General features: G+C 39.9%; 1 long non-coding RNA gene across 3 annotated transcripts in view; it reads right to left on the bottom strand.

The window, feature by feature from the left end:
- The window catches only part of LOC129700851 (uncharacterized), a 92,800-nt gene that overhangs the window by 47,752 nt on the left and 23,185 nt on the right, over positions 1 to 21,863 (bottom strand). For all 3 annotated transcript variants that reach the window (XR_008724111.1, XR_008724112.1, XR_008724110.1), the window contains exon 2: positions 21,632 to 21,740. This is a non-coding gene — a long non-coding RNA (uncharacterized LOC129700851). The remainder of the gene's footprint in view (positions 1 to 21,631; positions 21,741 to 21,863) is intronic.

The raw sequence follows: 21,863 nt of genomic DNA, 5'->3' as shown, positions 1-21,863 counted from the left end.
GTAAAATATTATTTTCATTGAAGTAAAACAGAAATGCTGCGAATGCTCAGCAGGGCAACATTTTCCAGAGAAGGTGATAGAATTAAGGTTTCAGATCAATTACCTTTCACTAGAACTCAAGCTTCCTAGCCTGTTGAGTATTTCCAGCAGTTAAATAAAAGTTATTTCACATTTCCCACAGCAACAGTTTTTTTACCATTAATTTTCAAGTGTTTTTAGCATATGAGCTCACTGTTTACTTCACAACATTACGTAACACATTCTTGGATGTAATTTTTTTTAATCTTCTCGTTTTCAGTGGATAAATTAACATTTTACTATTCTACCCTAATTTGGAAAGGCTCACAACAGTCCCTTTAATCATGGTTGCATTGCCCAGACAGTGCTGAACTCTGGGTGAATTCTAGGAAGGCCAAAACTGTGGGATGTAAACATATGTAAGAATCTTGGACCATATATTTTATTGACAGATGCCTATTTTAGGAAAATGCATCGGCCCTCTAAAATGAAGCTTGCTCAATAATCTCTTTGTGTACGCCTCAAGGGCAGAATTGGCATCAAGTCGGTTTTAAGCTTCCAATCCAATGCTGCTCACTTCATATTGTAAGTTGTGGGTGATAGTTGAAAACTAAGCCTGAAAATTAACCATAAATTCATCAGATATAGGAGCAGAATTAGGTCATTCGTTCCATTGAGTCTGGCAGGAGAATGAGGTTGAGACGGAAAGATAGAATGGCGGAGTAGACGATGGGCCGAATAGCCTAATTCTGTCCTAGAACGTATGAACTTATGAACCTGCTCCACCATTCAAGCATGGCTGATCTATAATCTTAGCAGTCATGACACGTTCCATTCATACTGGATTTTTTAAATAATATAATGACTGATTTAATATATAGCCAGCTGAAGGTTTACTCCTCATCCATTTATTTAGATTGTCCCTTTAGCAAAGTTCAAATAAGAATGCATGACACCACTAAACCGGTTTTCATTTTCTTGCAAGCACAATGTCCCATATGCCTCTTCTTCCTAATCTAATAGGCAATAAGATGAATTTATCATTCACCAAATGATCTCCAGCTACCATGCCACATATATTGATAATGTTACTGAATTTAATTTGGAGTATTCAGGCCTAGATTGATGTTGAAATTCTACAAGCTTCCTGAACTCATAAGAAAGGATTAAAGTGCAATTTCAATAATTATCAATATTACAAACATAAAGTTGCCATTAAGCTGATAGCCACGAGGCAAGACTATGTCTGCAGTACAATGTCCTTGTTTACTGAGCAAGAAATGGATTAGGGTGTGATATCTATTGCTTACCTAATACCAGGTCATAGTCATCCATTGCAATTAGCATTTGTAGCCGATTTTAGTGGACAACTAACAAATCTTTAACAATTAAAGCATCAATTAACATTGTGTGCTAGTTTTCCTGATTTTTTACTTAACTACCAGATTATGGATTACTAAGCGTGAGTAAAACTTTCAAATCCATGCAAAAAAGATCCTATTAATTGACTAAGACGATAATAATATAAACTCTGCAATCAGTAAATTGAATTCACAGACTTTGACCAGAAACAATTCCATCTATTTATTTAATGGACTCAATATGTACTTTTATATTGCATTACTCGGCAATTTTCTTGGTACGAGATTGGAACATAGAAAAAAGACACTGAAACTCAATTTGGAAATGGTAAGTACTCAAAGATCTGATATTGTTTCATCAAAGTTGTTTAAGGAAATTTTCGACCTTTCAACTTTCCATTTCCATTCAAATGTCATTATGTCTGTCTCAACTACCTTTCCTGGTAGCTTGTTCCATTTATGTACTCCCACTGTGTGAAGAAGTTGCCCTCAGGTCCATTTTAAATCTTTCCCCTCTGCCCTCTAGGTTTTGATTCCCCTTCCCTGGGAAACAGGCTGTGTGCCTGTTCACCTTATCTATATCCCTCATAATATTATACACCTCCATAAGATAACCCTGTAGTCCACTACACACCAAGGAGTCAAGTACTAGCCTCCCCAGCCTCTCCTATAATTTCAACCCTTGAGCCCTGAAAAACTTATTTTTTAAATCTTCTTTGCCCTCCTTCCAGGTTAATGATGTCTTTCTTCAGCATGGTAACCAAAGCTGAACACAGAACTCTAATTTCAGACTCATTGAGGTCTTGCATAACTGCAACATAAAATCCCAACTCTAATCCCGAGTTCCCTAAATTATGAAAGCCAGCATGCTTAATGTCTTCTTCACTACTCTGTCTATCTGTGACACCACTTTAAGGGAACTATGTACTTGTACTCTGAGGCCCCTCTGCTCTACAACACTCCTTGGGACATTATTGAGCAGTCCTACCTTGATTTGACTGCTCAAAATGCAACACATCACACTTACAGTATCTGAATTAAACTCCATTTGCCATTCCCTGGTCCACTTACCGAGCTGATCAAAGTCCCACAGTAACTATCAATAGTCTTCTTCACTATCCACGATACCACCTATTTTAATGTAATCTACAAACTTACTAATCACATCTTGTATGTTATCATGCTAATCATTTATATGAACGACAAACAGCAATGGGCCCATCACCAATCCCTGTGGTACCAGACCTCCAGTCCAAGAAACAACCTTCCACTACCATCCTTGCTCCCTGCCATCAAGCCAATCATGAACCAACGAGCTATCCATAATTTGTATCCAAGACATCACTACCCACTAGCTTCAATTACTTAGCTTCCATGATCTTCTCCCTGGTAAAGACTGATGTGAAGTATTCATTAAAAATCTCACCCATCTCCACCCATAGACAGCCTTGCTGATCTTTCAGGGGACATCTCTCTCAGAATTGCAGAGGAGTTCTACAAAGCATGCCTGTAAAGATTGAATCTTCTGCCAGCATAGGTGTGTCACGGGAATAGAGAGAGTAGCATGGGTTCCTCTCTCAAGAAGTCTAATGCCCCTGTCCCACTTAGGAAACCTGAACGGAAACCTCTGGAGACTTTGCGCCCCACCCAAGGTTTCCGTGCGGTTCCCGGAGGTTGCCGGAGGTTGCAGGTAGTGGAAGCAGGTGGGGAGACTGGAAAAAACCTCCGGGAACCGCACGGAAACCTTGGGTGGGGCGCAAAGTCTCCAGAGATTTCCGTTCAGGTTTCCAAAATGGGACAGGGGCATAAGGAGTTGGCTTTTAGAATGGGAGAAGATGATTAAGTTAGCCATGGCACAAGAGGGAATATGAAAGTGATACTAAGAATTTAATGCCAATGTGACAAATTTTAATTCCGAAAATTGTGTGAATTGGGGTGATGTCAGAATCTATAATTTAAGAAAACTATAAATGGAACCAAATTAACCTCAAACTTGTGTTGGGAAGAATGACAAAGGTCAAAGTCACCTATCTACTCACAATTGATTTGGGCACTTAAGCATTATAGCATAATAAAGAAGGGCCTCGACCCGAAACGTCACCTATTCCTTCGCTCCATAGATGCTGCCTCACCCGCTGAGTTTCTCCAGCATTTTTGTCTACCGGTTTTTCCAGCATCTGCAGTTCCTTCTTAAACACTAAGCATTATAGCATGGACACTTGCCTTTATTTAAAACATATTTAATGTCATGAACCAGAATGTTCATATCTTGACAACCGTGTGAGAGGTTAAATCAACCACAGCTCATGAACGTAGACAAGCCCAATAGGCTAAGCAGATTTTAGTAAATCCATGTATTCTGTCAAATCCTCTGCTCCACACAAGACAAAAAGAGGGAGGTTGCATTGGGGTCACTATCCGACAGCTGGTTTATCCCTCTCGGCTACTAGACTCCACACCTGATCACTACCAGACTCCACACCTGATCACTACCAGACTCCACACCTGATCACAACTAGACCTCACACCTGATCACTACTGGACCCCACAGTTGATCACTATTAGACCCCACAGCTGATAACTACTAGACTCTACACCTGATCACTACTAGACTCCACACCTGTTTACTACAAGGCACCCTTGACTGAAACAGCTCACACTCCTGCATTCAGAAGCCCCTCTTTTCCATCAGATTAATTGTGAATCACTACCCTCATCAATTGGAACCCACCTCTCTGTAGCTAGTCCTCATCTGCCTATGGCCATGGTATAATGTTGATCAAATGGGACAACACAATTCCCTATTCCAGATTTCCTGAATTCACAACAGTACTCACAATCAAAACTGACATCTGGAGTAAACTCCAGCCAAATGTGTAGGTGGGTTTCACTGACATCAAGAACAAAAATTGGATAGAATGTAGGCAGTGAAACTTTAGGTGAGTTATAATTTGTATTTAAGAAATTGTCAAGAAGAGTATTGCAGATGTTGAGTGCAAGTGAGTTTTAGGAAGGAATGAGTAGTATACAGATGAATGGTTTATATTAGGCTTGAGAAAAATCTCACAATGCATTTCCAATACTGAAATTATGTTTTGAGATTTTATTTTAAAAGTTATTACATTTAAAAAAGATAAGACATGATGCAATGCTATGTTCACATTCACAATCAAAGAGAGGGCCATCGAGTTGCTGCACCATGATGTGACTTCTATAGCAAGCAGTGGATCATTAGAAATAATGCCAGAAATCTCCCAACTACCTTAAGTTGGGAAGAGGTTTCACCCTTCAACAGCAATGAAGCCCTTTTACCCTTTATACCATATTCTCCTCACTGATTCTATTTCAGTAGGTGAGGTTATATAGGATGCATTGATTTATTTTGGTCTTTTAAATCCTTTGCTGATAGTAACTTTGTAACGATGGAAATCTGTTGGATCTTTACTTAATAAACTTGCAATCAGTCACAATCATCGCTTTCAATATTTATCACGGGGTGAGAGATTGCAACCTTCACGTGGTCCACTCTGTTTCGACTAATGCAATCAACCCTTGTGCACAAACAAGATCAAATAGAACAAGTTGACCTCCAACTTTAGGCTGTGCACGCCATACGCAAGAAGAAGAAGATTATTTATCACGTCAATATCGCAATCAATAATGTTGATTTAATTGTATACTAACAACAACAACAAAAAAGATAACCCGTGTGCTGTATCTGCCCAGGATTCGAAATGTAACTGCAACTTTAAAGTTGGTGAGTTGATCTTACCTTAAGAGAATACATCATGTGGTTACCTGTGGTAATAGTATATTTACCATTCTGCAGCTTACAGTGAAGACCAGATTGCCAAGTGGAGTAGATGGGTGGCATAATGTCTTAGTGGTATAGTTGTTGCCTTACAATGCCTGCTGCCTTACAGTGCCAAAGACCTGGGTTTGATCCTGACTACGGATGCTGTCTATACGGAGTTTGTATGTTCTCCCCGTGACAGCGTTGGTTTTCCCCGGGTCCTCCGGTTTCCTCCCACATTCCAAAGGCGTACACATTTGTAGGTTAGTTGGCTTCAGTGTAAATTGTCCCTAGTGTATAGGGCAGCGCTGGAGTATGGGGATCGCTATTCGGTGCGGACTCAGTGGGCTGAAGAGCCTTTTTGCGCGCTGTATCTCTAAACTAATCTAAAAGCTAATAGTTGTGTTTCTTTACTGCTCTGTGTTTAATTGATGAAAGAGATCGACACTGGAATAGAGGAACCTACAATACTGTACAATCAGTTATCTGTATCCATGGTAACCATCAAGAGAGAAAAGTGAGAAACCAGAAAAAAAATAAAACATTCTTCAAACTAGCCAAAGATTCAAATATAGATTATACACTGTATTACCTGGACTTCTAAGGGGTGTTGGGGAGGTGGGGTTAGTGCTGTTAGTTAAAGAAAAACAGGCTACAAACCATCAAGGTAAAGTTGTCTCATCAGTTTTCTTATAACTAAGACTGACACATTTCTGTTCTCGTTTTTTATTGTATAATTACCTGATGGGCGGTGGTGCAGGAATGATGATGCTGCATTAATAATCTAGAACTAGAGATTCAGATTCCATAAAGCCAAGTATATTGCTAATTCCATTTTGGTTTTCCATATATCTAGTAAAAATCATATTTTAGGTATTATAAGCCAAATATTATGCAAGGATCCTCCAGTTTTAATCAAGCTGGACTCGATTAATGCCATCCTTGCCAGCAGGAGCATGGAAGTGAGATGGGGAGTCGCATGTCAGGTAGTTGTGAGGAGACAGATCAGCTGCACCATTGGGATATACCTGAGAATAAATTGGGCTGCAACTGAGATCAGCTCTGAACCTGAGGAAGGATACAAAAGCTAAATGGTTTTCACCCAAATCATGATTGGTGACAAGACCTTTGCAGTCTTAAGATACACAGGCTTGGATTTATGCGGCATACATTCATGGTAGCCCTTTCTGGACCTTCCCGAGTTCTTGAGACCCATTCAATATTTTTGGCATGTGGGCACTTTTGTAATGTCGGCTATACAGTAACCAATTTGTGCACAGCACGCTCCCATAAACAGCATTACAATAATAACTATATCATCTGGTTTTATGGCATCGGTTTGCGGATTAACTATTACTAGCGACAAAAAGGATAATACCTCTCACTCTTGTTCAAAAATTCATATGGGATATTTCATCTTGGGGGTTGACGATGAATCAGTTTAAGGTCTCGACTAAAGTACTGCATCCCGAAAGCATTGCACTAAAGTGCAGAGCTTACCACTTTTGTTTTCTAATATATGGAGTGCAGGTTGAACATGGAAACTCTCAACTCCCAGGCAAGTTTGCAACCAATTGAATCTTCCTATTTTATTTAATTTTACATGCTCTAAGAGAGAGCTATTGATCAGTTATTGAGCACAGCAAAAAGCACACAGCAGTCAAAGAAACATGGTTCCATTGATCAACAAAGGATTAAAGGATACTAATGGTGCATCTTCAGAAAAGTTCATCTGTAAAATAAATTCTTGTAAGTGCTTTTAAAGGTGCATGATATGTAAATGAGTCAAGTTAATTGATTTTTGGTATCAGGAATTTCGGATTAGGCATTGAAATCAAAAGGGAGACACATAGACTCCATTCAGAATTAACTCACAGCGATCAAACAGTTTCCACATGAATCCAGTTTTTCCACAATTATTGTGCTACTTTTAAATGTTTATTACCCCTTTTTAGGGCTTTCTTCATTTGAGGTTTTATTAATGCAATTGTAATGTGCTGTGAAACGGTACTTAGAAGGGATGTTAAATACAAAATATTGTCTCAAGAAAAAAACACTCTAAATTGAATTCCTTAAAAAGACGCTGTTCCACTATCAGGATGTTTCTTTCATGGGAAGCCTGTTGGTGACATTCATTCTTTATCAGCCATCGAGTCACATGGAACCTCCTTAACACAAACCTCCTTTTTTTAAAATCAATCAATTCAATGAAAATGTTATACTTAAAACTGGCATGGAGCATCATCAAAGGATGCATAGGACATGACTAATACCACTGGAAGGAGTAAAATAAAGCAAGACTAGTTTAAGGGAAGTGCAGTCAGCCAAATATTATTAGTTGAATCCTTTCTAAAAAACTGGGAGGTAAACTTTTGGATACCAATATATAAATGTTTGGCTGAAATTCTCTTTTCCACTTTTCTAGTGGAGACACAACATCATTTATTTTGCATGCATTTTGCAAGGAGTACAAAAAGCATTTTCAAGCAAGTTCAGTTGCGTATGAATGAACTGGATTTCATAATTTCAAGGTCATTGAACTATATATAGTTCGATAAAACTTCACCTAACCGAAAATAATATGAATTATTTTTTCACAGACTTGCTGACATTACTCATACATTCCCCCTTTTTTTTTAAAACATACACTGCTGCCTACGCCTTTTTAATATAAATGCCTCACTTTGGATATGGAAAATTAATTAAAACTATTAAAAAATCAAAACTAAATTAAGGTAGTGGAAAATAGGTTTCTTTGACAATGGAAGGGTTTACCTCTTATAACAAGATTTCATCGATGGATACCAAGATATTTGTTAATGATTGTGCCAACGTGGCTCCATTTCTATTTACCCAATCAATGATTGACTTTCTCGACATGTAATTGGCAGCGAATGTTAACATCTGCAAAGGCATGAAGGAAGTGGAATGTGGGTTGGCCCACCCATTATGAACCGCACTACATTCAAATCCATGAAAGCATTCTCGACTAAGCTCTACAGCAGGCAGTTGTTTCACCTTTTCCATTTTAGAGCCCTCCCAGAGTACTCCTATAATTCCCCAAATGTTTCGCAGGTGCCATGGAGCAGAAAGGCAGTGATATTATTTTTTTTTTAGAGACACGACATGGAAACAGGCCCTTAGGCCCACTGAGCCCACACTGACCATTGATCATCCGTTCATGTTAGCTCGATGTTATCCCACTTCCTCATCCACTCCCTTGGGGATAATATTAACAGAGGCCAATTAACCTGCAAACCCGCATGTCATTTGGGGTTGTGGGAGGAAACAGGAGCACTTGGAGGAAACGCACACGTTCACAGGGGGAATGTGCAAACTTCACACAGAAAGCACCCAAAGTCAGGAGCGAAACCGGGTCTCTGAGGCAGCAGCGCTACCAGCTCCACCATTGTGCCACCCATAAGTTATATAAATGATATCTATACCATAGACACTGTTGTTCATCTATAAACGCACTGTATTTACATGCCGTCCCAACAATCAACTGTGCCACTTCCGGATAAAGTAATTGAAAGCGCATTATGACAATTAATTCTTTAGTGCAAATACTACCATGTCCAGGATGATGACAATGTGCTGAAGCCAGATCCATACAGATGAGTTGTTGCCGGCTCCAAAAAATTCCCAGCTCTGGAATCATTGTGTGAAGAAGAAATGGAAAATTACTGCATTGTGTCAATGGTCAAAATTGGTTTTCAAACGTATAAAGCCAGTCTATGTTCTGATGACAGCTAAGAATCATGAGAACTGTCAGCAAAGCTGCCCGATTAAATAATCACCTTGCAATTATTCCTAATTTTCCTCTTCTGTGCCGTATCTGTAAACCATCTGGTCACCTCTTTAGATTACGCAATGCAACTTTGCTGGGAATAGAATCTGTGGAAAGAGTTGCGAAATCCGGGGTTTTGCTTTATTGCCTCCATCAGGCAGATATGGGTTGGTTCAAGTCTTAAAAACCTCAACATGAACCTTCCCACCTGTTCTTACTCCTATCTTTATTCAGCACCACCTCCACTTCCAAAGTGCAGTTAGATGGCCACCTCTTTCCAACAGCTTTTTTATTAACCTGTGACGATGCCTATATTTATATTCTCTAATCGTGCAAAAGGAGGTCGTCTTGCACGTTGACTTTCTGCTGCTTCTCAGAGGAATCCCATTCCCCGATTTTCCAGTAACCTGTTCCCTCTCAACTTGTGCCCTACATAAGACCCTAGAGCCATTTTCAGGAAAAAGTGTGTTCGACATTGTTTGCGCAATAGTGATATATGTAAACTGGACCTTCAACTGGATCTAATGGGCCTTCAAGAAATCAGCATCATATGTAAGAAATTGTACATATGGATTGATTGATTGAAGGATACATCATGGGAAACAGGCCTTTCTGCCCGCCAAGTCTATGCTGACCATCGATCATCTGTTCACACTACTTCTATGTGATCGCACTCTCGCTTCCACTGCCTACACACAAGGGGTAATTTACAGAAACCAGTTAATTCCAAACCCGCCTGTCTTTGGCTTGAGGGAAGAAATCCACACAGTCACAGAGAGAATGTGCAAACTCCATACAGATAGCACCCGAGGTTAGGATCGAACCGGGGTCTCTGGTGCCATGGGGCAGTAGCTCTACCTGATGCACCACTGTACCAACTCTGCTGTTTTAATTATTACCGTTGAACATGGAGGAGCATGAATGCCTCTTCTAGTTGGTCAATTATTCCCCTTTGCCTCTGTCTTGACTCTGCAACATTTAGTTAGGCAAGGTGAAGCCACCAGATTCCTGGTGCTCTCCACATCAAACAGCGCCCAGCTGGAAGACGATTTTCAGTTGAAGACATTGGGAAGAATATAAAATTGGGAAGCTCACTACCCCCGCATGATGTCCGCCTTTAACAAAAGTCATCTCTTTTGACTTAAAAATCCAAAGAGATGATATTTGTTGCTGTCACTATTCAGAAGATAACCCTAGCACAGTTTGGTAATATGAAGCTAGAGAACATAAGCTTATAATACTAAAGGCAGACTAGTGTCAGGTACACACACAGCACTTCACATTTGGAACTGACTTGCAGTTTAAAGCAATGGGGACAAGAACATGTGGAGCTGCTCAAGGCTGCGATTAGTGGGGCGGCATGATTTTCCAGAAAAAGCAAAATGTCACACATGCCGGAAATCAGAAATGAAAACAGAAAATACTAGAAACCACCATCAAAGGGATCTGTAGGAGGCACTGCCTCGAAAAAGCAGCCAATATCATCAAAGACCCACATTACCCTGCGCAGGGTCTCATTTCACCTACCTTTGGGAAGAAGGTACAGGAATCTGAAAATCAGATTCACAAATAGCTTCTTCCCAGCAACTACTAAACTCTTGAACGCAGCATTGCTCTAACCTCATCTATGAACTGTCTTTGGTTGCACTAAGGATTATTTTCTTTGCATTGGTATTATGGTTATTAATGTATTGTTTTTTAAAATATATCATATAATCTGTGCATTGTGGTTACAGGCCTATTATACTGCTGTGAGTAAGAAGTTAATTGTTCTATGTCGATACATATGATAGTTAAACACTCTTGGCTTGAAATAATCCACAGATCAGGCAGCAGCTGCAGAGAATGAATTGGTTGAGGTTTCAGGTTGAATACTTTTCCTTGGAACTTTTATGGAAAGCTATGAATGTGAAATGTATGTTGACTCTGTTTCTCTCTTTACGCAAATACGTCCTTTTCATCTAAGTCTTACTTGATGCTGTTAAGTCTTAGTGAAATTATACTTCTGTGCAAATTTATTTTGGGATTGAGATGAGGCAGGGAATTCAATGGACTCACAATTTATTTTGAAAAGTCTTCTGCTGCTTTGTTTCTGATGTTCTCGGAAAGGTCTAAAATTGTTTTGCTGTGATATTAGTTGCGACATTTCTGAATATTTTCTTCCAAATAGTGCAAGATCACAGATTTCACATTTTGTCACCTGAATCAAGAAAAAATACCTAAAATCTTAGAATCAAAAGGGCAACTTACTTATGCATAGCCCTACCTATTTCTTGCACTCCTCTCTGATGCCATTGCTGAGCATTCAATTCATGTGTACCATTCTGATGATATGTCAATTTTTTAATGTTCATTTTCACTTTTGTTCCACTCCACCTCCATACGTTATTTCAAGACTATGCTTCAATACTCTTCAAATGAATAAAGCTTTGGTATATTATCCATTATATGCCCCACATAATTCAATTACCTTTCTTGCTAAAGTTATGATTTTAATTAACAATGTACAAACTGAAGTTAAGGTTATTTGATTTCTACGATATGGTTTTAATTTAATGAACTTTGAGAGCAAACAGTGGTGCTACAATATCTGTTGGCAAGAACAAGATAATTGCGCAAAGTCCCTCGGACCCAGTGCTTTTCTTTGTGGACATAAATGTGTCGGTATACACCTTTAATAAACATACATGTCACATGGTCGACAAATGAAATAATGACATTTAACTTTCTAGAGGTGCCGGTTTGCTGTCTAAATGTGTATCATCACAGAAAGAAACACTGCTCAGATCATAAATTACATTCCATTTTTGCACGATCACTTGAATTACATGTAAGATTAACTCATCAGTCCAGCGCTCCCAAATGTTTGGAACTTGCAATGCACTTTACAAATTCTTTGCCCATTTGACATTTTTTACTGGCGCCTATCATGCAGTAAGAATGCCTCGCAGCTTGTAAATACGAGGATAAAGCATCTGTGAACTGGAATCTATGAGACAGGGGTGAATTTTCAGCTGTTCAGTAAACGTTGTTATCACCTGCAAGAACACAGCATCTGTCACGACCCACTTTGGTGTGGTTGATGTATTACAAAAAGGGGCATTACTTCTTACATTCTACAAGAACACTTGGTTTCTCTGTAACTACTTCTTAATTATGCTTGTTGCCAATAGTCATATCACTCGCACATTTTCAATTGAGGAAGGTTTTAATACTTTTTCTAATTAAGAAAGGTAATTTGACGGTGAAAAGCTTAATTGATTTGTAACCGGATCAGCTAGTGAGACACTTGCAGAGAAGACTTCATATAGTGGGGCGGCACAGTGGCGCAGCAGTAGAGTTGCTGCCTTACAGCACCAGAGACCCGGGTTCGATCCTGACTACAGGTACTGTCTGTATGGAGTTTGTACGTTCTCCATGTGACCAGGTGGGTTTTGTCTGGGTTCCTCCCACAATCCCAGGACGTACAGGTTTGTAGGTTAATTGGCTTCTGTGAAATGTAAATTGTCCCTAGTATGTAGGATAGCGCTAGTGTACGGGGTGATCGCTGGTCGTTGCGGAGACGGTGGGCTGAAGGACATGTTTCCATGCTGTATCAACAAAGTATACTGAAGTCAATTATATATGATTGAGATATTTCAAGTTACAGCATTACTAATTGCTGCTTTCAAACATTTTATTGCAAAATGTCAACATTAAAATTAGGTAGACAAAAATGCTGGAGAAATTCAGCGGGTGAGGCAGCATCTATGGAGCGAAGGAATAGGTGACGGTTCGGGACGAGACCATTAAAATTATAGGTTATGTGGGAATGTTATTAGCAGACAAGATAATCTGGCCATCCGGTATCTAATTTTGTTTCACGTATGTATGGATTATGTTACCAAAAGGCCATTAATGCATTGGGTAACAGTATAGAATTTAGAAGCAGGAGTAGGCCATTCAGCCCTTTGGATCTGCATCGCCTTTTGACATGCTCATGGTTGATCATACACTTCAGTGTAATAAGCCTTCTATCCATATTCCTTTCTCCATTTCAAATTTATCTTGTGTACATCTAGAGATGTCTAGATCTCCCATGCCTTCCGTGGGTAGAGGATTCCAGGTCTGAGTGACAACATTTCTACTGATCTTCGCTCTAAATGTATATCATTGCCACATCTGGCTGTGGAGGCCAAGTCAATGAGTATTTTTAGAGATAGATAGATCCTTGATTAGTATGGGTGTCAGCGGTTATGGGGAGAAGGCAGGAGAATGTGGTTTATAGGGAAAGATAGATCAGCCATGATTAAATGGAGGAGTAAACTTCATGGGCCGAATGGCCTAATTCTGCTCCTATGAACTATATGGTTGTAATCTCTGCTTCTAGACTATCCAGCCATTGGAAGTATCCTCCTTGCATCTAATCATCTGGTCCACCAGCTGCAACAGGATCCCCCCACTTGGCCACACCTTCCCCTTTTCAATCTTTTGCAGGGACCACCCTCTCCATGATTCCCTGTTCCGCCTACCCCTCCCACTCCTCCCTCCCCTACCCCTGACAATATCCCCTGCAACCAGAGGAGGTACCACACTTGTTCCTCCATCTCCTCCCTCGCTACCATCAAAGTACCTAAACAACCCTTCCAGGTGAGGCAAATATTCACCTGCACTTCCTCCAACCTCGTCTACTGCATCCAGTGCTCCATATGTGAACCCTACATCAACTGGAGCAAGCAGGTGCTCCTTTAAATGGTTCCCCTTATCATCTTCCCTATTTATCAGATGCCAGCACTTGTGTTCCCTCTAATAACCCTCCAGCCTCTGCCTCCACCTTCATTTTCCTGTTCTCTCACCTTCTTCTTCTTCTTTGGAGTTTTACGGCAGCCGGCATCCGCAATGTTGCATTGCTGCCACCTTCAGGCTTCATTCCACTGTACTCATGTTTTTATATTAGATCCTTTTTATAAGCCCAGAGGCCCTCACGAAATCAAACAACAACTTTATTCCTTTTCCTTTCCCTCCACACTCTAGAATGTTCTTTACTGATATTTCTGTCAATCCAATTTTCCTCATTTCAATGATCATAAATCCTCTTTCTGTCTCATATCTCCTACATGCAACTAGGGCATGCTGAACGGTTTCTGGTTGATGGCATTCCTCACACAGCCCAGTAGGGTGTTTTCCCAATATTTTTAATGTGCTGTTCAGGTGAGTGTGTCCTATCCTCAATCTTGTTATTACTACCTGTTCCCTCCTGATCCCCCCTCTTCTTGCTGTAATGCCCACTCTGTTTTGTAGTGAATAGAGTTGTCTCCCCTTTGTTTCCTGTTCCCAGTATTGTTGCCATTCCTGATTTATTTTCTTCCACACAATGCGTTTTCCTTCAGATTTGGATAGTTGTAAGTTTACCTCTATGTTTCTTTTTTTTTCTTTTTTTTTACAGCCTCCTTTGCCAATTTATCCCCCTTTTCATTCCCTAGAACACCAATGTGTGCTGGGACCCACAACAAAGTCACGTCACTGCCCCTCCTTGTCACTTGGCTTAATAGTAGCAGGATTTCATAAACTAAGTCAGGCCACCTATGGGATGCACCATACCCAATACTCTGGATTGCAGATAATGAGTCGCTACATATTATTACTTTACATGGTTGCACCTGTTCCATCCACCGAACTGCCATAAAAATAGCGTACAGTTCCACTGTATATACTGTCAAATAGTTGTTTGTTCTTTTGTAAAACTCAACATTCATCCCCCTGGACTACCACAGCTGCCCCTGTTGTTTCAGCTACTGGATCCTTTGATCCATCTGTGAAAATTAAGAGGTGTTCCCTGTATCTATATGGCTATGATATTCTGTCTTTAGGTCTGAATTTTTGTTCCTCCTTTTTGCCTCCCATATCTCCAGATCAACTTTTGGGATGTTCAGTAACCATATTGGCACAGATGGCCACAATACTGCAGGGCAGAACTCTTTGTCCTCTACTCCCATGTCCCTTGCCACAACTCCTCCAACCCAGCCGAAGCTTCCAGACTGAGCCACCCCTCTCTCCCAGCACTCCTGTAGTACCTGTTTTGTTGGGTGGTCCATCTATTTCTCTCCATGACCCTTAAGGCTTAGCCAGTAATTAGCCATTAGTTGTCTGCAGCGCAGTCTCAACGGCATCTCCCCAGTTTCCACCTGTAGTGTGTTCTCTCACCTGACTCCATCTATTTCTTTTATTTTGCTGGTTTTCTATCACCCACCTATCTCCCTATTAAATTCCTGCCTTCCCCACCCACTCATCACCGGCTGGCAATGATATACATACTCATCACCTACCGGAACCTGCCTCGCCTCTTTCCACTGCTGATTTTCTCTCTCCACTCTCATGCAGGGTCACAACCCAAAACGTCAAGAAGTTCTTCGTCCCCACAGATGTTGCTTGACTCACTGAGTTCCTCCAGCAGTTTGTTTTTCTGCTCCAGATTCCAGGATCTGCAGCCTTTCTTTCATGTCTCCTAGTCTGGTCCTGTATCCTATAAGTACCCTGCCGATATCATCATATTACATGTTTTCCTGTTTGTGCAGACTTTAGATACCTGTCCAATTCATAAAGTTTCCAAGAAGCACTGGCATGCAGGACTGTTACAAAAGCCAATTTGATGGCAAATAAATTATCAGCTCAAAATGTGTATATGACGAAAAATGACAGGAAATTGCCATATGAATACAAAATGCAACTCGGAATGACTGTTTTTAAAAGTGACAGGATAACTAGGAATAGAAGGAAATAACTTGCAAATGTGAATAATCACTCTAGCTGCAAATCTTAAAGAATCAATGAAAATACAATTCAGAATGATTACTTGAAGAAGTTGCAGTTTTTGTAGTAAGCAGAGTACTCAAGTCGAGTTTAAAAGGTGTGTGGCACCCATATTAGGGAGACAGCATGGGCTTGCTTTAGCTTTGTATCAAATTGCATTAAATTCAGCCTGGTATCCATTACGATATTCAAGTTAGAAAATACAAGAAATTTATTGAACATTTGGCATCCAAATGTAAAAAAAAAATGACGACTGTCAAAGTCACAAGTACTGACAAATGGAACTTGTAAACAATATAAAGTGCAATTTTAATTTTAAACTCTCATTTTATTGGCACTTTCGTTGATGATCGTCTGCAGTTTAATTCGAATCACGTGATGCTCTTTCAAAAAGGTAGTCGGCCTTTAAAAGTGCTTACGACCTCTTAATATCACTTTACATGATCGTTCAGTCAATTATAACAATTTTGGATAATTGTCCTTTTAGATTTCTGCTTCTTGTCGCATTGTGTTCAATGTACACGCACTGAATTGTTGATTCTCCTAAACAAGTTCCGCACGTTGTGGCTATACAAACACTAATGAAATAGCATCTTACCTGAATGTCAAAATTTGCAAGTTGCATGCGCTAGAGATTTAATTTAGGGAGGCGAGACGCAAGCGACTGCGGTGAAGAATTTCTGGTCTGCATCCGAGGGACTGTAAGGTGGGGTTTCTGGTCAGAGTCTTGGAAACAGCCAAACAAGTGACCATTCAAAAGAGGCGTAGTTACTAAAACCCGGTGGGCCTCCGAGTCACATTCCACCACATGATTGCCACCCACTCCCGCCAGCTTCCCGCCACCAGTTAAAAATCTGCCCCTGCTTTCCCAAAAATGGAGAGCATAAAATGAGTCATAATTTTTTTATATTTGCTTACGGGAATATTGCAACATGATAGCCTAAAATGAACTGCATATCAAGTCAAAGATATCTTTTCTTCACGATTTAAACTGAAGGTTTATCGTTATTTTGTGACGAGTATTACTCCTAACTCGTGAAAGGAACGACGATTTATTACGGGTCTGGAAGGGGAAGTTGAAATTAATTATCTTCTACCGTCAACTCCCTGATAAAGAGCCCCAGGTTCAGAATCAAAATCAGAATCACACTTTATTTGCCAAGTATGTTTTGCAACATACGAGGTTGAATGTGCCTTTGACTTTTACAATTAGTTTAACACTGGCGTTACCTTGACTTTGAAACCAGGTGGAGGTTTTGCCCTTCCTCTAACAAAACCACGGTCCACTCAACTTTCCATCCATTTGCTTTTTGTGCATATCCATGCGTCTTTATTTTTAACATAGATTGGATTTCAGTGTCTTTTCAACAGGTTGCAATGGAAACGAAGGTTTACAGGGATGTAAAATGCATTGCCATTGCACTATCATTCACGTTACACTATTGCACAAACTCAGAATTAACTCCAGGTGTGAGTATAAATTATACAGATCAGCTGTGGGCAATAGGACAGATTATTTGCAGAACATAGTAAGTGAATGCAGATTATTTGTGGGAAGTAGTGTTATACAGATCACCACTGGATGCACGCACAGCAGAAGACAGTGTACATTAACCCAAATATTTCAATAAGCGCTGGATTTGAACTACATACAGCACATGGTCAAGAGATACAAAAAAAGTTTCACAAAACTAGATGTGTACAGAGGAGACTTCACCCTGGTGACAGATTAGGAACACGCAGAGGCCAGATTATAATTTTTGAGTTCAGATTTACACGACCTCGTTTGTTAATCCATGATTGCATTGACGTGGAGAAAAATTCCACTTCCTGCCACCATTTTGGGAGCAACTAGTTGCTGCAACAGAACGAAGCTGCATGTGAAGTGCGGATTCAGGACTGATTATTTTACAGTATATCAGGCGGTCGTGTGGCCTCTGGAAGCATGGCCACAATTATATTTTAAATGGTATAAACCTGTTGCAGATGTTGCCATTTATGGACAAGATGGAAGGTGGATGTTGAAAGTGTCACTGTCTTGTCGGGCTTGTTCTAAATTTTACCTCCCTTCATTCCACCTCTGCAGGAGCCATTTTACAGCCTCATGGGATATGCGTGTCTGCTTCCTTTACTAGAACAATTACAGCTGCGTTTTCCTTGCACTGTGATCTTTTCACCGAGTTAAGGCCAATTACGCACATTCCAAATCCTCCGATCAGTGATCCGTGCAGGCTCAATCAAACTGAGCATATAGTTAATTGGTTCTATCAGCCAGTGAGTAAATGAGCAGCAACATGTTGAAACATTGCGTCTCTTACACAGCCCAGTTACTTGTGCAAAGGGTTTCCACCACCTTATACCTCTTCCATTCTTGTCACACGCCCATGGCAGTTTGAGGGTCAGCAAGGAAGCCCATTCCTGTGACTGCGTAAATTGGTCCGCTGGTCAACTGCAGGGAGGGGCTTTAGGCCGCCTAATGTCCGCCATCTTACGCGGGCTGAATTTGAGATGGACCTTACAGGGAATGACGGTGGGAAGACGGCTTACACTATTACTCTGCCGCACAATGCATTAGCACACAAGTGCCACATTTCACCAGGCTGTTGGTTAGCCTTTGCGCAGTTCAACAAAGGCCCCAGTAAGGATCCAGATAAAAATCACTCAAACAAGATGGAGCATATCTCACGGCTCTCACGCTGATCAGGCAAAGGAAGGAAATGGAAAAAAATTTCAAAATCAACAAATGAAGAGTTTTTGAGGGGGGGATTAGCTCCGTGAAAACGCTGCAAAAGCTTTTCTTCACCAAAGGCAAACGATTTCCGAAAGTTTTGCAATTAAACAAAATATTATCAGCTGAGACGTCCTCTTTGTATTTCCCTAATCTACTTCAGAATTTTTCACTTTAGTGATTTGCTAAAAAGCTTTTCGGATTTTCATACATATTTTTTTTTAATGCAATGGCTGTCTCAGGCACTTAAGTGTGATTCATGTGTTTACTCGAGGAGGGCAATGGGTTTATTGGGTTGATTGTCAAGAAAAAGCAACATAAAAGAGCAACTCCTTTGATTAAGCGGATGATTTGGAATCTCAGAGGTTCGGCGTCCTTTTGAGCAATACTTTTTCCCTCGTGAAGTGAGAAAGAAAAAATCCTCCAGAAATTAAAAGTATACTTGATTTGTAAACCGATTTGTAAAAAAAAAGTATACTTGAAAAGTAAAAGCAAAGCAAGCAAAAGCAGCATTAATTTTTTTAAATAAATTTCCAATATTGAGGATTGAAATGTCATGCAAAAGCAGAATAAAATGTTTACAGCAATTTAATTTTTGTCAATGATGGATTGGGCCCTTCACCCGAATGGGTTTCTGTAGAGAGAATATAATATGCTGGCCCCAAGGCTAAAAGAAATCCACATAAAGTTATCTTTCGGGATACACCATTTAATAAGTACTCCGCGCTGCCTTTCTGCGTTGGCAGTGTTTGCTCAAATTTTTTTTAATATAGACAGGAAATTTCAGACTCCATTCTAAGTCTCCCTTTATTTATAAAACTGTAAGTGAATTTGACAGCCCAGACAGACATTACATTTTCAGTAAGTGCTTCCACCCAAATAGACCTTCCATAGTACCCTTCACTCTATTGACACCACTAAGCCTTGCTCACAGCTAACCCTGCACATTTGGAATACCACAAGGATGCCATTTCACTGCCTCCATAGAAGAATGAGTGAACAGCTTAATTAACATCTGGGTCTGTACCTTTCAGGAGGTCAGTGGAGCGAACATAGCTCTTCACTCACATAAACCTGTCAGTCTACATATATACAAATCTGCAAAAAAGACTCGTGACAAGCATGTTTTAAAAATCCAGATACCATTTTCTTCCTGACTGCGTGCAGGAGTGGAGTTGCTCTGCTCCTGACTCATGCCCTTCAGGTTACATTCGGTTTATTCCACCAGAAGTCTTCAAACCATCCACTCTCAGTGAAAAATAAATGCAAGCTTGAGATTTAAATTTAGGAGCTCGTCACAAGTCAGTGCCGATTATTTTCCATCAACACAAGAATAAAATGGGAAATGGAGTTGATGGGGTGGGAAGATCAGCAATGATAGAAGAGGGTGGCAGAGTAAGAAAAAAAATAAACTGGGGTTAAAATATCTTATGGTAATTGACATGTGAATTTATATCTCCGAATCTTTACATCCTGAGCATGAATCATGAAAAAATGTGTGACTATAATGAAACTTAATTTACAAATATGGAAAGAGGTTTTATCAAACAGGAAGTTCTTTGAAAGGGGAAAACAGAATCCATATTTAGTGCCTAGTATGCATGAAATAGGAACTATTTCATTATTATCTGTACTGTTTTCCAAAGACGATTTCTGTGGCAGAATTCTCTTTTGCTTTTGTTCTTAATAATAAATACACTTCTTCCTACATACTGTTTATTTTCTAGTTTGTTCCCTCTCTCTTTCCCCCACCACCAACCCCCTCACCCCCCCCCCCCCCCCCCCCCCTCCAATCTCTTTTGCTTCATAGGTTAGAAGAAAATAAAACAGATGTAATCAAGTTACAGGGAAAGCCTTGTTACAACAAACCTCTCATTATAACATCCTGTTTCCACGATCTGTGCTGAAACTCCATTATAACTAGGAGGTTATCAAACCAATTCCTTCTCTGGGAACATGCTGCTTTTTGTCATTCTCGTAAACTTCTAACAATGAGATTGGACCGTGAATTACAACAAAAGGAGGACAAATCATCACCTGATAGAGAGTAACTTTGGGACATTCTGTCAGAAAGCTGATAGAAGTGAATAGATGGAATTAATTTCACTGTACTTTGATTTCCAGCATCGATAATAACTAATTCAAGAGAACAAAATTGGAGCTGTAAGAAGCCACCCTCTTGTATCATTGCTCCACAGGAGACTTATGTTAATGCAGTACCCCAAATGTGAATGACAATATCTCAAAAAATATCACGGGGTCATAAGCGCTTGGTTGAATACCATCGATAGCGTCAGGTAAATACGATTTGCAAGGGTTTAAATCAAGAAGAGGAGTTTTGATCTATTCAAGAAGGGTAGGAACAGGTCTATGCAATGATCCGAGGCAGAATTTTGTCCGATTTCAAAAAGTAGCTTTAAATGTGCAAAATTATCTACACCAAAGACTTTACTTTTTGTCTGCGCACTTGATTACTTTTAACAGGGGTATAAACTTTCAAAGAAAATACTTAGATTTTTGTTTGATAGTCAAAAACAACATTTGACGGGTGAGCGACTGGTAATTTGAGGCACTGATTGTGTAATGAGGGCATCTGTACAACTCGGACAAGGCGCGGAAAGAGTTAAAAAAAATTAAAAAGACAAAACTATGTTCTTGTTATACTATATATTGAAACAAAGTTCCTTTCGAAAACCCCTGGCGCCTGCTTTAGCTATATATGAGGAGACAAAAGGTAGTTTCTTTACACACATTGAGGCCACCACCAGACACGTCAACGTCTCATTTGGGTCAAATGTAATGCTGCCTTTATTTCCCCGTTCTCTGACATGCAAGAATGGACCATTCAATGACTACATTGTGATAAGGGGATCTTTGATCAATTGATCTGTCAGAAATAAATATTCGGAAAATAAAAATTGTAGCAGTAAGCAGAATTTTATTTGTACGGTTGTCCACGTCCTTTTAAAATGAGTCACAGGCAAAATTATAGCTCGCAGCAGACGCTTTTTTAACAAACGTTTCTCAGAGATAACATGCTGATTGGCATAGTAAACCTGACCTTGCACACATGTGTCTCAAAACAGAGTGGTTTAGGCTAAAAGGGTTTCTATGTAGGCAGAGTTTTATAAGAGTTTTGAATTGTTACTCACAATCAAACTGGTCTTCCCCTCCAGACGACTCGTGCTCAACAGAAACATATTTCAACATCATTACTTCATAGCTACAACATCCCATCTGGTGGTCAACTGCTTTCAACTTCTGAAAGGAAAAAAAAAATGACTTTGTTTTAAAAAGGGCAGCCTCCCAAAACTCCTCCCTCCTCCCTTTTAGGGCAGGGACATGGTTAGTGGCTAGAAAGAATAAATCTTCTCAGATCATTCA

The sequence above is a fragment of the Leucoraja erinacea genome, chromosome 10 (genome assembly GCF_028641065.1).
Source record: "Leucoraja erinacea ecotype New England chromosome 10, Leri_hhj_1, whole genome shotgun sequence".
Classification (NCBI taxonomy): Eukaryota; Metazoa; Chordata; class Chondrichthyes; order Rajiformes; family Rajidae; genus Leucoraja; species Leucoraja erinaceus.
This window is presented reverse-complemented; position numbering and strand designations above follow the sequence as displayed.